The following is a 16,618-nucleotide window of genomic DNA, read 5'->3' as shown; positions in this document are numbered from 1 at the left end:
TTGCTTAACTATATAAAGTTCTTATAAGATCAAGGTTCTGACCTAAATCTGTAAAAGAAAGAAATTCAGTTAGGGCTATACATTCCAACCTTAACTAAGGTGGTCACTAGTATTATAAGCCATCTAATAACTCTACATGAACACACACCATAGATTCCAGCAATTACCCGGCACAACAGCATTGGTGTTAAAGATGGAGTGCTTGCTTGGATAACATTCATTCCTTTATCCCTATTGATATAAATCAACTTCTTAGTATTACCTTAAAGTAGGTTTTATGGTTTGTTTCCTTTGGAGATTTTTTTTAAATTGTGATTTTTTAAATTTTTTTTTTAAACCTTAACAAATAAATGTTTTAAATTATTGTTATCTTTTACAACTTGTTTTAGATCCATTATGGTATATAATGTATATACTGTAATGTACCATATTACAAAGGTTTTTTTAAATCGGTGTTAACTCATAAGAACTCTTCCAAGGCTATTTCAGTACATTTGTATATAATGGCTTGCTTAGAGATTTTTTTTTGTTTCCGGTGTGTCTGAATCAATAGACTAAATGAGTCTTCTGTAGCTATTCAGTCTAGTGTTAGAATTACATAATTAGGAAACATGCTAATTATAGTAAACAAGAAAATCCCGGGGAATAGTTATTGTGTAATAGATAAATAACATATTATCCTTTTTTACCTAAAAATACCAAAAGCAATTAGACCATGTTATGGACAAATCTCTTGCTAAATTATTTACATATACCTATTTGTTCCACTCATACTGTTCCCCCCCCCTCCCAAGTCTCCCCCCCCCAAAGGCTTAAAAATAAATTGTTTTCATAAGATCTCTTATGACAAGTATTAATGTGGAGTGACTCCTCATCTAAGTATTATACTTGTGAAAGTATAAATTTTTAATAGAAATGTTGACAGTCCCTTACCTGTAGCATCACAGATAGTGAAAATCAAAGTATTTAATGTCACACATGTACGGGTCAGCAGATTTTAAAATTGTTATGACAGAAGAGTTTTTAAAAATGTTTACCAAAGTATTGCAACCAGTTTTCCAAAATGTTTTAGTGATGGACTAATAGAGAATTTCACAGAAAATGCTGTAAAATGCCATGAGATTTTAAAGTAAACTATTATAATGGAGAGGGCAAAAATCATTCTTATTTCCAGCAGGTAAGAATAATGCTTTTTTCTAGGTAATGATATGGATTTGACTTTAATCGAACTTTTGTATTTACTACTAGGGAAATAGAATAGAGCAGCGGCTCTCAAACTTTTTTACTGGTGACCCCTTTCACATAGCAAGTCTCTGAGTGCAACACCCCCTTATAAATTAAAAATACTTTTTTATATATTTAACACCATTATAAATGCTGAAGGCAAAGCGAGGTTTGGGGTGGAGATTGACAGCTCGCAACTCCCCATGGAATAATCTTGCGACCCCCTGAGGGGTCCTGACCCCCAGTTTGAGAACCCCTGGAATAGAGGACTCCCAAAATGTATGCAAGTGGTTGAACTAGAGATACTATCGGCTCTAAGATCTATGGATAATTGTTATGCTCTCTGATCTCCAGATCAAGGAATATCATACCTTCAAGACCTATCTTATAGTTTATCATAAAGTGATTTACAAACTGGATCACTTCACTGAAATACACTGCTGAGGTAAAGGGTGGTAACTAACTGTGCACAGCAATACTTACATAGCAGTTTAGGACAGGAAGTGAAGGATGCCTTATCTTCTTGAAACCACATAAGAAATTTATGTAGTTGGAATACAGTTACCTGAATTGGAACTTGGCCAGGACAATAATATCCTCAATTTCATGATATTTTTAGCAGTTGTAATTAGCAAGTGACTACTGTTGAGAATCCATTGAGAAACTTCTTTCAATTTCAAGAAAAGCAAGGGAAAGTGTATTGGGGGAGGAACTGGAGTCAAAAGGCCCTGCGTTGTCATACCGACAGTGATTGGCAGGGTCTGTTGTAAGAAATCCAGTCTTGCTCTTTCACCCAGGGCTGGACCAATATCACAACAAGCATCAGTTTAAAGGGAGGAACAGACACATATGACACTGTGAATAAAATAGGTCACCTCCAGGCTTTGGAAAACATCTCTCTGGTGCATTAAGGGGCATATCCTGTTCCTGAGATACATGGAACTAATGTGGTTGCTGTGGAAAGGAATAGGGGAGGATTTTCTGAGGTTACACAGGTTGTCTGCATCTCGTGTGTGAAGCAATGCTGTCTGGAGGGCACAGTTACACTTTCTCACAGGAATAGTTTCAGAGCCAGGTAGGATGACATGCAACTGTGGATCCACTGGCCAACCATTCCTGTGGAGAAAGTACAGGAATTGCAGAACCATGGCCATTGCAGAGCATTCAGAAGCCTGGAATGTAGCAGGGACATGGTGTGCTTTACATGTATCCCAAAGCTAATTTTTAGCACACAGACTAGCTTTCCAGGTCTAAGACAGACTCTGACCCATCTTTTCATTCTTTAGAATAGTTGATTAATTAATTTAGTTTGTATATTTAGGTAGCTTATAGATCAGGATTACTTGTGGCACCTTAGAGACTAACAAATTTATTTGAGCATAAGCTTTCGTGGGCTACAGCCCACTTCTTTGGATGCATAGAATGGAACATATATTGAGGAGATATATATACATATACAGAGAGCATGAAAAGGTGGGAGTTGTCTTACCAACTCTGAGAGACCAATTAAGTAAGAGAAAAAAACTTTTGAAGTGATAATCAAGATAGCCCAGTACAGACAGTTTGATAAGAAGTGTGAGAATACTTACATGGGGAGATAGATTCAATGTTTGTAATGGCTCAGCCATTCCCAGTCTCTAGTCAAGCCTAAGTTGATTGTATCTAGTTTGCATATCTATTCAAGCTCAGCAGTTTCTCGTTGGAGTCTGTTTCTGAAGCTTTTCTGTTGCAAAATTGCCTCCCGCAAGTCTGTCATTGAATGACCAGACAGGTTAAAGTGTTCTCCTACTGGTTTTTGAATGTTATGATTCCTGATGTCAGATTTGTGTCCATTAATTCTTTTGCGTAGAGACTGTCCAGTTTGGCCAATGTACATGGCAGAGGGGCATTGCTGGCACATGATGGCATATATCACATTGGTAGATGTGCAGGTGAATGAGCCCCTGATGGCATGGCTGATGTGATTGGGTCCTATGATGATGTCACTTGAATAGATATGTGGTAGCTTATGTATACTTAGTACCAAGCTTTTATTTTAATATTTATAAAGTGACAGCATAGTATTCATTTACAACAACATGAATGTGTGATCATTTGTTTTTTGAAAGGCACACATTATGGAATTACTAGTATTTTATTTAATACTGTATTTGGAAATCACCTTAGGACCTCTAGCATGTGCAGCAACAGTAAACTGTCAGGCCAGCTAGAACAAAATAAAAGCATCATAGCTTAAAACTACTGATATATGGAATTTATCCTGCAAGTTAAATAAACCAGCAACTCAGTGGTGGGAAAAACATGTGAGGTAAAAAAAAATATTTTCTTCACAAATTGACATAATCTATCCACAAGTGCCCATTAAAACTGCTATATCACAGAGAATTCAAATAAGTTTGCTTGTAGCTTTATTAAACTTATTTGTTTTTGACAAAGTACAACACAGACAGACAGAGACAAACACCTACAAGATCTTTATCAAGCATTCGTAAAACTACAATACCCACCTGGGGAAGTGAGGAAACAGATTGACAGAGCAAGACGGGTACCCAGAAATCACCTACTGCAGGACAGGCCCAACAAGGACAATAACAGAACATCACTGGCCATCACATACAGCCCCCAGCTAAAACCTCTCTAGCGCATTATCCACGATCTACAACCTATCCTGGAAAATGATCCCTCACTCTCACAGACCTTGGGAGGCAGGCCAGTCCTCGCTTACAGACAACCCCCCAACCTGAAGCAAATACTCACCAGCAACTACACACCACACCACAGAAACACCAACCCAGGAACCTATCCCTGTAGCAAACCTCGTTGCCTACTCTGTCCCCACATCTACTCTGGCAACAGCATCAGAGGACCCAACCACATCAGCCACACCATCAGGGGCTCATTCACCTGCACATCCACTAATGTCATATATGCCATCATGTGCCAGCAATGCCCCTCTGCCATGTACATTGGCCAAACCGGACAGACCCTCCGCAAAAGAATAAATGGACACAAATCGGACATCAGGAATGGTAACGTACATAAGCCAGTAAGTGAACACTTCAATCTCCCTGGTCATTCTATTACAGATTTAAAAGTCACTATCATTGAACAAAAAAACTTCAGAAACAGACTTCAAAGAGAAACAGCAGAACTAAAATTCATTTGCAAATTCAACACCATTAATCTGGGCTTGAATAGGGACTGGGAGTGGCTGGCTCACTACAGAAGCAGCTTTTCCTCTCCTGGAATTGACACCTCCTCATCTATTATTGGGAGTGGACTACATCCACCCTGATTGAATTGGCCCTGTCAACACTGGTTCTCCACTTGTGAAGTAACTCCCTGCTCTCCATGTGTCAGTATATAATGCCTGCATCTGTAACTTTCACTCTATGCATCCAAAGAAGTGAGGTTTTTACTCACGAAAGCTTATGCCCAAATAAATCTGTTAGTCTTTAAGGTGCCACCAGACTCCTTGTTGTTAAAGTACAACACAGTTGCTCTGTCACCAAGAATTTTGAAACCTGTGGGTAGATCGTTAGATTAGTGTTCTAGTTCTTAATTTTATAAAATAACTTGTTTCCTGTGTTTTTTATCTTTTTGTTCCTTTCTCTTCATGAAATGGATCTTGTGTTTTGGCATTATACTTGCTTTTCAGTTACTTAGACCAGTGGTTCTCAACCAGGGATACGTGTACACCTGGGGCTACGCAGAGGGAGTACATCAACTCACCTAGGTATTTGCCTAGTTTTACAACAGGCTACATAAAAAGCACTAGCGAAGTCAATACAAACTGAAATTTCATACAATCACTTGTTTAAACTGCTCTGTATATTATACACTGAAATGTAAGTGCAATATTTATATTTCATGATAAAAATGAGAAAGTAAGCAATTTTTCAGTAATAGTTTGCTGTGACATATTTGCATTTTTATGTTTGATTTTGTAAGCAAGTACTTTTCAACTCAGGTAAAACGTGGGGGTACACAAGACAAACAGACTCCTGAAAAAGGGGTACAGTAGCCTGGAAATGTCAAGATCCCCTGACTTAGACGTCCTTTCTTTGGTTTGGGGAACATGTAATTGTTTGGTGGTTTTAAACTTATTTTCATGCGTATAATTTAGAAGAATTTAATTGGTTTGCTTTTTTTGTTCAACTGTTTTTCAATTGACAGATCAATCTGGCATTTGTTATGCCACTGGTTCTCAAGCTTTAACAATCCGAGGACCCCCATTTTGATTTAAAAATTTTCACGGACCTCTGGCTTGGCTTCTAATTTTCCCTGGGGGTGCTTAACCCCTGCTCAGCCCCCAGCCCCGCCCCCATTGCTCCTCTTCCACCAAGGCCCCATCCCTGCCCCACCTCTTCCCGCCCCTGTTCCACCCCTGCCCCTCCTTTTCCCTGCCTATTTCCACCCCGTACCCCAAGCGTTGCCCCATCCCCACTCCTCCCCCTCCCTCCCAGTGCCTCCTTCATGCCTCAGAACAGCAGGAGGGAGGGGGTGCTGAGAGGGAGGGGGAGGAATTGATCAGTGGGGCCAGTGGCCCCAGACATGACTCACGGACCCCCTGGAGTACCCTTGTGAACCCGCAGGGGTCCACAGACCCCAGTTTGAGAACTGCTGTGTTATGCTATTAATGTATTGCTTATTTATCAAGAGTTTTAATATTATTTCCTGATCAGCCATTCATGCTCTACTCCCTTGTAGTCAGATTATTCCCTGATTAGTCACTGTGTCCAACATTGCTCATGATTAATTTTGCTTGTGTATTACTGATATTATTTCCAGCCTAACATTATTGAGAAAGGGGTTATAATATTCCTTTTTCCTCCCTCCTAAATTAGGTATTTTCCTGTAATAATGATAAATATAACGTTACAAATCAAACTGCTTGTGTTACAGAAAGTTAATGTAAAATAAGTGTCTGTGGCACTCAGTTATTGTGTGAAGATCCAAGGAATAGTCCTAGACCTTTGTTTAACTGTCCTGTTGTAATGTTAATTTTTTTCTATAGTAAGTCAATCCAGAACTAAGGAATTCCACTCTTTCCAGGTGAACACATTGTGTGTATTCATGCATACAGGGGCGCTGGTGCCTGGAGCGGCCGCTGCATGCATACATAAGTGCCTGAGAATCAAAAGACATTAGTGGGAAAGATAGAGGGAGAAGTAAGCAAAATACACGGGTTCATACTGGATGACCTAAATGGTCTCTTCTGAACCGTCTCTTTTTCAGCCAAATTCTGTTCTTGTGCAATGCGACACCCATTCCTCAATGAGTGCTCCAGGTATACATCCAAGGGCAGAATTTACTAGCACCATCATATGCTATGATGATGATAGTTTTAAAGGAAAAGGTGCAAAAAGCTTTGGCCTTTGAACCTGCCTGTCACATTCAAATACTAACCTGTGTGTGAAAGGCTTTTCAGAGCTGATTACGATTCCAAATGCCTGAGCCAGCCAGTCCTCCAAGATGTGTAATTGAATGCGGTGGGAATCCCAGCAGGTAACCAGGCAAAGTTCTCCGTCACTTCGACACATCATGACCCAAAAGCTGGTTTTGAGCATAGCCTAAAGAATCCTACTACTGATTCAGAAACACCATTTTTGGTTTGGTCATTGAGGAATCCACCCCCTCCCCTAGGGCCCCTGCTCTTTGGAGATGGCTACAATTGTGATGGGACAGTGTGATGCCAGAGGCTAGAGCCACGGCTGCTCAGTGAATCAGATTGAAGGGGATGTACATATGACCAGCCGTCCCCAACCCCATGGAGACCAAGTGCCATAACTCTACTTTCATAAGGCGCTAGCAAGAGACCCAGTTCACCTCTTGACTCAGGTAGCTCCCAAGCTGCCAAACTGATGCTATTTTTAAAACGTTCCCATACAGATTAATTTCAAATGAAACAGTTCAAGGGCAGCATTTTGTTAAGGAAAAATGGCAAATAAAAATGACAACATGATAATTTCCACATCCCTTTCATCCTAAAACGTGCAAGTAGATTATTGCAGCTTCAGTTAAAGTCAAAAGTCCTCTCTCCAAGTTATAGAAACCAATGGCTTTTCTCTTCACTGTTGTCTAATGTGTAAAAAACGGTTCTATTTTTGCTCTTTGACTCCGTTCTTTCCCATGCATTCTGGTTATTCTACCACTCTCTCCCACGCCACCTCTTTATTTCTTTTCCAGATCATTAAAGTCTTTACTGCAAGTTTCTACGCCTAGTAAAAGCATTTATTGTGTATGCTCAGGGGATTTAGATGAGGCTGTTTGTACTGAGTGGCTGGTGGAAGACTGACATGCACATGATAAATAAGAAACTAAGCGACAAATCCTTAATCCATGGATATATAAATGGGGTGAGAGAGGTGATTTTACCTCTGTGTGCAGCACTGGTGAGACCAATACTAGAATACCGCATCCAGTTCTGGGGTCCACATTTTAAAAAGGATGTTGATAAATGGAAAAGGTGCAGAAAAGAGCCAAAAAATTATTCAAGAGCTGAAGAAAATTCTTTAGTGAGAAACTTGAAGAGCACAATCTGTTTAGCTCACCAAAGAGAAAACTGAGAGGTGACTTGATTACTGTGTATCAGTGCCTTCACAGGGAGAAAATACGGGGGACAAAAGGGCTCTTTAAACTAAGGGAGGAAGGCATAACAAAAACCACTGGCTGTAAGCTGAAGCCAGACCAATTCAAATGAAAAATAATACACAATTTTTTAACAGTGCAATTAACCATTGGAACAGACCACCAAGGGAAAGGAGGGATTTGTGATCTTTTGATGTGTTCACATCAGGACAAGAGGCATTTCTGGAAGACATTCTTTAATTGAACATAAGTCACCAGGCTCAATCCAGGGATAACTATGCTATACAAGAGGTTAGACTAGTTGATCTAATGCTTCCTTCTAGCCTTAAAATCTCTTTTTAAAGTCCTGCTTTGTGGGTGTGGAGAGCCCTTAGTAATGGAAGTACAGTGGGAGTGGTTCTGTAGGGGAGGGAGAATCTGGTGTGTCGACTGCATGGTCCTGAGGGAAGAACTCTAAGAGCAGCCGAAGCTGGAAGAAAGGTCTGATCGTTATTATTTTATTGCTATTTTGTCAATGAAGCCAAACCCCAGATCCACGTTTGTGGAGCAGTTTTCGAAAGGTGTCTGCTCACACATGGCTTCTGAAAAACCTAGGGTCCCTACCTGCCACTCAGAAAGCAGGTCTACGGTATTACAAATGTGGCTGAGGCAAGAATCATAATAATCATGATTTTTCTGAAGGCAATTATGGGGTGGAGCTGGAATGCCACTCTTAGAGTGGCAAAATTGTAAATTTAATAATGTATTAATTCATTAAGCGGCAGGATGACAGTGCACACCATGCTCCTCTTGTGCTCCATCTCAGTCACACAACTAAGTGTCCCCTTTGCTTCCTTTGCCCACTCTTGTCTCTGTGCCATCTTCTCTGATGCTCCCTATTACTGGAACTCCCCTTCCTCTCCTTGCCCAGTATGTCTCTACCCTTTTCTGCACATCTTTCCTTAAAACACATTTTCCATGATCCTAGAAACCTTACCCTCCATTCAGAGAAGAGTTGACATCACAGTTAACCACTTTGATTTCTGTTGCATCTCAGATCTCTTTATCTGGTCAGATTAGAAGCCCTTCCATGTAGGAGTCTTGATTTCTGCAAAGTGCTTGCTTCAGTTTTCTGCTATTTGAATAATAATACATAACTAGTAAAAGGGTGGTGGAGGGGGATTTTCTAAGGTGCCTTAGGGAATTAGGCTCCTAACTCCCATTGACTTAGCTCACTTAGGCTCTTTTGAAACACCTACATTAATGGTTTAAATTTCAATAACCATTTTTGGCATTTTTTTTTCATTTTTTATTTAATACTTTCACACTTTTCCTTATGTGAGCAAGTAATTGCCTAGTGCCTTCTCCCAAATGGACCATTTCACACTAAATAAATTGAAACCTGGAGAGTTTTTGGCTTAGAGGAGTATTTGAAAACAATGTGGATATAACACATGGATAAAATCCATCATGCTCCCATTAAAGAGTGGAGAATCATATAACTGGAAGGGACCTCGAGAGGTCATCTAGTCCAGTCCCCTGCACTCAAGGCAGGACTAAGTATTATCTAGACCATCCCTGACAGGTGTTTGTCCAATCTGCTCTTAAAAATCCCCAATGATGGAGATTCCACAACCTCCCTAGGCAATTTATTCCAGTGCTTAACCACTCTGACAGGAAGTTTTTCCTAATGTCCAACCTAAACTGCCCTTGCTGCAATTTAAGCCCACTGCTTCTTGTCCTATCCTCAGAGGCTAAGAAAAAATATTTTTCTCCCTCCTCCTTGTAACAACCTTTTATGTACTTGAAAACTGTTACCATGTCCCTTCTCAGTCTTCTCTTCTCCAAACTAAATAAACCCAATTTTTTCAATCTTCCCTCACAGGTCATGTTCTCTAGACATTTAAACATTTTTGTTGATCTTCTCTGGACTTTCTCCAATTTGTCCACATCTTTCCTGAAATGTGGCGCCCAGAACTGGACACAATATTCCAGTTGGGCCTAATCAGCTTGGAGTAGAGCGGAAGAATTACTTCTCATGTCTTGCTTACAATACTCCTGCTAATACATCCCAGAATGATATTTGCTTTTTTTGCAACAGTGTTACACTGTTGACTCATATTTAGCTTGTGATCCACCATGACCCCCAGATCCCTTTCCGCAGTACTCCTTCCTAGGCAGTCATTTCCATTCTGTCAATAGTCAGCACAGGGAAAGATTAATTTAAGATAGGAAATCATCAAAATAACCTTATCAGGGCTGTATCCCCACTTTGAACTTTAGGGTACAAATGTAGGGGCCTGCATGAAAACTTCTAAGCTTAACTACCAGCTTAGCTCTGGTCCGCTGCCATCATCCCAATGGATTCCCTCCCTGGGAAGCCTTGAGAGACCTTCACCAACTCCGGGTGAATACAGTTCCAACCCCCCTGGGATCTAAAACAAGGAGAAATTAACCATTCCCCCTCCTTCCTCCCACCAACTCCTGGTGAATACAGATCCAACCCCCTTGGATCTAAAACAAGGAAAAATCAATCAGGTTCTTAAAAAGAAGGTTTTTAATTAAAGAAAAAGGTAAAAATCATCTCTGTAAAATCAGTATGGAAAATAACTTTACAGGGTAATCAAACTTAAAGAGCTCAGAGGACTCCCCTCTAGTCTTAGGTTCAAAGTACAGCAAACAAAGATGAACACTCTAGTAAAAGGTACATTTACAAGTTGAGAAAACAAAGTAAAACTAAGACGCCTTGCCTGGCTTTTTACTTACAAGTTTGAAATATGATAGACTTGTTTAGAAAGATGGGGAGAACCTGGATTGATGTCTGGTCCCTCTCAGTCCCAAGAGCGAACGCACTCCCAAAAACAAAGAGCACAAACAAAAGCCTCTCCTCCCCTCCCCCCCCCCCGCAAGATTTGAAAGTATCTTGTCCCCTTATTGGTCCTTTGGGTCAGATGCCAGTCAGGTTACCTGAGCTTCTTAACCCTTTACAGGGCAAAGGATTTTGGAGTCTCTGGCCAGGAGGGATTTTATAGTACTGTACACAGGACAGCTGTTACCCTTCCCTTTCTAGTTATGACAAACCTTTAATCTTAAAAGCAGTATTGAAGCCAAGCGTACAACAGTTCTAGAACAGAGTGCAATGTGTTTGTCCCCAGTTATCATTTAGGGGATGACTTGATCTCTCCTTTGGCTTTTGTCTTATTTTTCTCTAATGGACAGCTGTTTCCTTTCATGATAATCAGTAAGGCCAAGAGAACAGTGCTTTCTTCTTTCCCATTCTGGTCTTTTTGTGTGCTGGCATTTATGGGGAGATGAACCAAGCTTTGCCTGTGATTAATCTGAGGCGGTGGGACTAGGGATCAGCTGGTAGCCTTGTTGAAGGACTACCATTTACCAGGCCATCTGGGAGGCAGCTATTAACTGGGTTCTTTCCCTTGCTCCGTTGAGGGAGTGAACTGCAAGGAGCAAGGGAAAGAACCCAGTTATTAGCTGCCTCCCAGATGGCCTGGTAAATGAGAACTGCAGGGAGCAGGAAGGCTCCCACAGGAGTTCCTGGGTTAGTGCAATGACCCAGAGGGGCCAGGAAAAGCCTCTGGGAACTGTAGCATTGTTGGGCAGAGGCACTACTTTATTTTGATATTTTACCTAAGTTCGTGCTTAACCAATAAATTGTGCCCTGTGGCAAGGGCCTGAACCAGCTGCTGGTATGGCACTGATCCTTCCCTGGCTGGTGAGAGAGCCCACCAGCTTGCACATGGGTACAGTGGTTGAGTGTCTAGCACATTGCACTGAACTCTTTATAAGTTTGAGACAAATAGTTCTGGCCAAAATCTGAGCCAGCCCAAAGCCAGCCAGGTTGAGTTGGCAGGACATTGTGAACTGGAATCAGTAGACATGCAGCATTGCACGTCGCAGTACTGACATTGTCAATCCAAGTTTTCAACACAGAAGAGCATCTCCAGAAGCTGCTGCTACTTTGGAACACAGCATGTCTCTGTGAACAATCAGAGGTCCATGGACCACAGAAAGGGGAATGCTGGCTTAGATCAATGTTCATTAACCTTTCATGATCTGACATTTCTACTTTATTTTAGGACTATTACTTGCAGGTTGCTACATCAACCTTTTTTTCAGAACTTGTTCAGACTGAAGCTTACATAGTTGGCGACGTCCAATGTATTTAGGAAAACGTTGCATTCCTTCATATGTTAGTAGGTAAAAAACCCTCTACGCTGAGACTGATACAAGATTCCAGTTCATTCTGATCATTTTTCAAATGGTAAAAGTGTATACTGAAAAAGGGGCTTCTTGAAACAACACCCTTGGGCTTTTGTTTTCAGGTTACATTGAACTTGCTGACAATGTCAAGCTAAAAGATTATTGGAAAGAAATAATAGCAACACTATTCCTTTAATTCCTCAAAGGAAGCAGACGGGCTAGTTTCCATTGCCATCTAACATCTGCATTAGAAAATAAAATTAAAACCAACCAGAGATTTTGGAACCGTGGATATTTTGACAAGGGCTGTTATTGAGGTAAATAGCTTAGTACTAACAGGGCAGGCTCCAGGTTTTGGCCGCACCAAGCAAAAAAAAAAAAAGCCACAATTGCGATCTGCGGCGGCAATGCGGTGGAAGGTCCTTCACTCCGAGCCGGAGTGAGGGACCATCCACCGAATTGCCGCTGAATAGCTGGACCTGTTTCCCCTCTCCGGAGTGGCCGCCCCAAGCACCTGCTTGCCAAGCTGGTGCCTGGAGCCGGCCCTGAGTACTATATGTTTTTGTTTGTTTTGCTTAAAGGATTGGGCATTTATAGAAATAAAAATAGCATCTACCGCCTGTAAACTAGATGGGATAAAATTACAATGGGGAACTACTGTATACTTCACTGCATAAAGGGTACTGCAGCATCAATTATTTATAAAAAGGTATCCAGGGTAATGATGCATGTGCCCCAGAAAGGTTTGGGATGCTTTATATGTCCGGCAAGTGAGCAAAGAGGACCGTTATGTCAAAATCAGCACTTCGGCTGGTGGGTTTTTGTTTTTGTTTTTTTTTTTTGCTAAATCATTAGACTGAAACAATGGATTTTCCACCAAAATGAAAACATTCATTTTGATAAAAATTTTGCAGTTTTTCAACAAATGAACAAAAATGGTTCCTTCCTTATTTTTATCTTTTGTAGTGGAATTCAGGCACACTGGAGGGCAGAAGGTGTCTCTGTGCTTTGGCATGATTATGTCTCTTTGTACAGCCAAAGCATCTAACAAACATTCACTCTCCAGATAAGTAAAGAGATCCATCTGAAAGACTTAAGGAGTCCATAATCTCCCTTTAGTGTGTGACACACACTAGATCCATTACTGTTAATGGCAGTTACCTCTGTAAATCAAAGGGAGAATAAAGCTTTAAAAGCCTAATTATTTATGGCGTCAAATTACAGTAAAGTGGGGACAGCTTTAATTGTAGGTTTTCTAATCTCACGAGCGATCAGACTAATACCATGTTGAAGCTCATCAGGATTCTCTCTTCCCTACACCATTTATTTATTATTGATTATATACACCAGAGCTGACCCTAGACCAAATGGCACCATGGGCAAGGAGTGTCTTCGGCACCCCCATCCTCCTCCATTTGTTAAAGTTTTGAATACCTTATTTTTTATTGCAGTTGCAGCCCATATCACAACTGATGCCCAAGTTGCATTCATGATTTATCCCTGTCATATAAGATGGACTTCAGACCCTGGACTTCAGAAAAGCAGACTGACTGCCTCAGGGAACTGATGGGCAGGATCCCCTGGGAGGCCAATATTATGGGGAAAGGAGTCCAAGAGAGCTGGCTGGTTTTAAAAGAAGCCTTATTGAGGGTTCAGGAACAAACCATCCCCCTGTGCAGAAAGAATAACAAATATGGCAGGCGACCAGCTTGGCTTAACAGAGAAATCTTTAGTGAGCTTAAATACAGAAAGAAGGCTTACAAGAAGTGGAAACTTGGACAGATGACTAGGGAGGAGTATAAAAATATTTCCCAAGCATGAAGGGGTGTCAGGAAGGCCAAAGCACAACTGGAGTTGCAGCTTGCAAGGGATGTGAAACGTAACAAGAAGGGTTTCTACAGGTATGTTAGCAAGAAGGTCAGGGAAAGTGTGGGACACTTACTGAATGGGGGAGGCAACCTAGTGACAGAGGATGTGGAAAAAGCTGAAGTACTCAATATTTTTTTTTGCCTTGGTCTTCACAGACAAGGTCATCTTCCAGACTGCTGCACTGGGCAGCACAGTATGGGGGAAGAGGTGAGCAACCCTCAGTGGTGAAAGAACAGGTTAAGGACTATTTAGAAAAGCTGGATATGCACAAGTCCATGGGTCCAGATCTGAGGGTGCTGAGGGAATTGGCTGATGTGATTGCAGAGCCATTGGCCATTATCTTTGAAAACTCGTGGCTATTAGGGGAGGTCCCGGATGATTGGAAAAAAGCAAATACAGTGCCCACCTTTAAAAAAGGGAAGAAGGAGAATCCAGGGAACTACAGACCAGTCAACCTCATCTCAGTCCCTGGAAAAATCATGGAGTATGTCCTCAAGGAATCAATTTTGAAGCACTTGGAGGATAGGAAGGTGATCAGGAACAGTCCACATGGATTCACCAAGGGCAAGTCATGCCTGACCAACCTCATTGCCTTCTATGATGAGATAACTGACTCTGTGGATATGGGGAAAGTGGTGGATGTGTTATTCCTTGACTTTAGCAAAGCTTTTGATACAGTCTCCCCAAGTATTCTTGCCTGCAAGTTAAAAAAGTATGGATTGGATGAATGGACTATGAAGTGGATAGATCGTCGGTCTCAATGGGTAGTGATCAAGGGCTCGATGTCTAGGTGGCAGCTGGTATCAAGCGGAGTACTCCAGGGGTCAATCCTGGGGCCAGTTTTGTTCAACATCTTCATTAATTGATCTGGATGATGGGATGGATTGCACTCTTCGCAAGTTCACAGATAACACTAAGATGTGGGGAGAGGTAAATACGCTGGAGGAGAGGGATAGGGTCCAGAGTGACCTTGACAAATTGGAGGATTGGCCCAAAAGAAATCTGATGAGGTTCAACAAGGACAAGTGCAGACAATTTTGGACCGAAGAATCCCTTGTACTGCTACAGGCTGGCTAAGCGGCAGTTCTGCAGAAAAGGACCTGGGGATTACAGTGGACAAGAAGCTGGATATGAGTCAACAGTGTACCCTTGTTGCCAAGGTGGCTAATGGCATATTGGGCTGCATTAGTAGGAGCATTGCCAGCAGATCGAGGGAAGTGATTATTCCCCTCTATTCGGCACTGCTGAGGCCATATCTGGAGTACTGCGTCCATTTTTGCCCCTCCCCCCGAAAGGATGTGGACAAATTGGAGAGAGTTCAGCGGAGGGCAATGAAAATGATTAGGGGGCTGGGGAACATGACTTACAAGAAGACGCTGAGAGAGGGGAACTGGACTTATTTAGTCTGCAGAAGAGAAGAGTGAGGGGGGATTTGATAGCAGCCTTCAACTACCTGAAGTGGGGTTCCAAAGAGGATGGACCTGAGCTGTTCTCAGTGGTGGCAGACGATAGAACAAGAAGCAATGGTCTCAAGTTGTAGTGGGGGAGGTCTAGGTTGGATATTAGGAAAAACTAGTTCACTGGGAGGGTGGTGAAGCACTGGAATGGGTTACCTAGGGAGGTAGTGGAATCTCCATCCTTAAGAGGTTTTTAAGGCCTGGCTTGACAAAGCCCTGTCTGGGATGATTTGGTTGGGGTTGGTCCTGCTTTGAGCAGGGGGTTGAACTAGATAACCTCCTTAGGGTTGGAAGAAACCTCATCTATGATTCTATGTGACATCAGAATCAACTCCCTGGAAATCTTTTAGTATTCTTTTTACTTAAGTTGTCAGCTCAGGCTACACCACTAAGTTATTAGATTTCTCCTAAGGCCCATTAATACGGGCATAACTGCATCCACCTTGAGTTATACCAGTCTAACTCTGTTTTTTTTTTTTAAATATCATACACCCCCCGCCTTGCCAACACAGTTGTACTAGTAGAAAATCTATTTGTACACAAGGGTTTAGTTAACTTTAACCACACTTCCAAACCTATTATGAGTATTTCCTACCCAGCCTAAACATTCTCTCTAATGGGGGTGTCAACCCCATTTCTTAATGTTATTTTGCCAATACTATTCCATTGCTCTTCTATCCCATGGATGGTGGAGTCTGCTGTCGTAAGTGGTACTGGGGCAAAGAGGGTGAGAAAATACAGTATTTGTAATTGGACCAACTTGTGTTGACAAGTGAGACAAGCTTTTGAGCTACACAGAGTTCTTTGGGTAGGGTGATGCAACAGTATGATGTCCAAAAATAAGTGTAGTGGTTCTCCTTCTCTGTTATACACAAATCAAGCTTAATGGGAACCTGGGTTGGTCCCACGGGGAAAGGATACCATTCCATGCCTATCAGGACAATGAAACCCGCCCCCGCTTGCAGCTCTTTTAAACAGACTAAGGACCTTGGAGCCACTTTAGTCAGTCCTGGCTCACGGGTGTGGTGGGGATGAGGGACAAAAATCTTCAGCGCTTGTGAGCTATGCTGGCCCAACCCCTTCGGTTTATGGTAACCGCAGGGCTTGTCTGCACTCCCCAGCTTTTAGCAGCAGGCTGTGTCGCTACAGCCGAGCTGCTGGGGCTGCAGGGGGAGGGCGCAAGCCCCGTGCCCCAGGGAGCCCGGTGAGAGGGGCACTCTGTCGTCCCTGCCTGGGGCAGGTTAACCCTCCTCGGCAGCGGTGGGGAGCGACAGGGAGGC

The sequence above is a fragment of the Malaclemys terrapin genome, chromosome 8 (assembly GCF_027887155.1).
Source record: "Malaclemys terrapin pileata isolate rMalTer1 chromosome 8, rMalTer1.hap1, whole genome shotgun sequence".
Lineage (NCBI taxonomy): Eukaryota > Metazoa > Chordata > Testudines > Emydidae > Malaclemys > Malaclemys terrapin.
The sequence above is the reverse complement of the archived record's forward strand: the minus strand, read 5'-3'. Positions refer to the sequence as shown.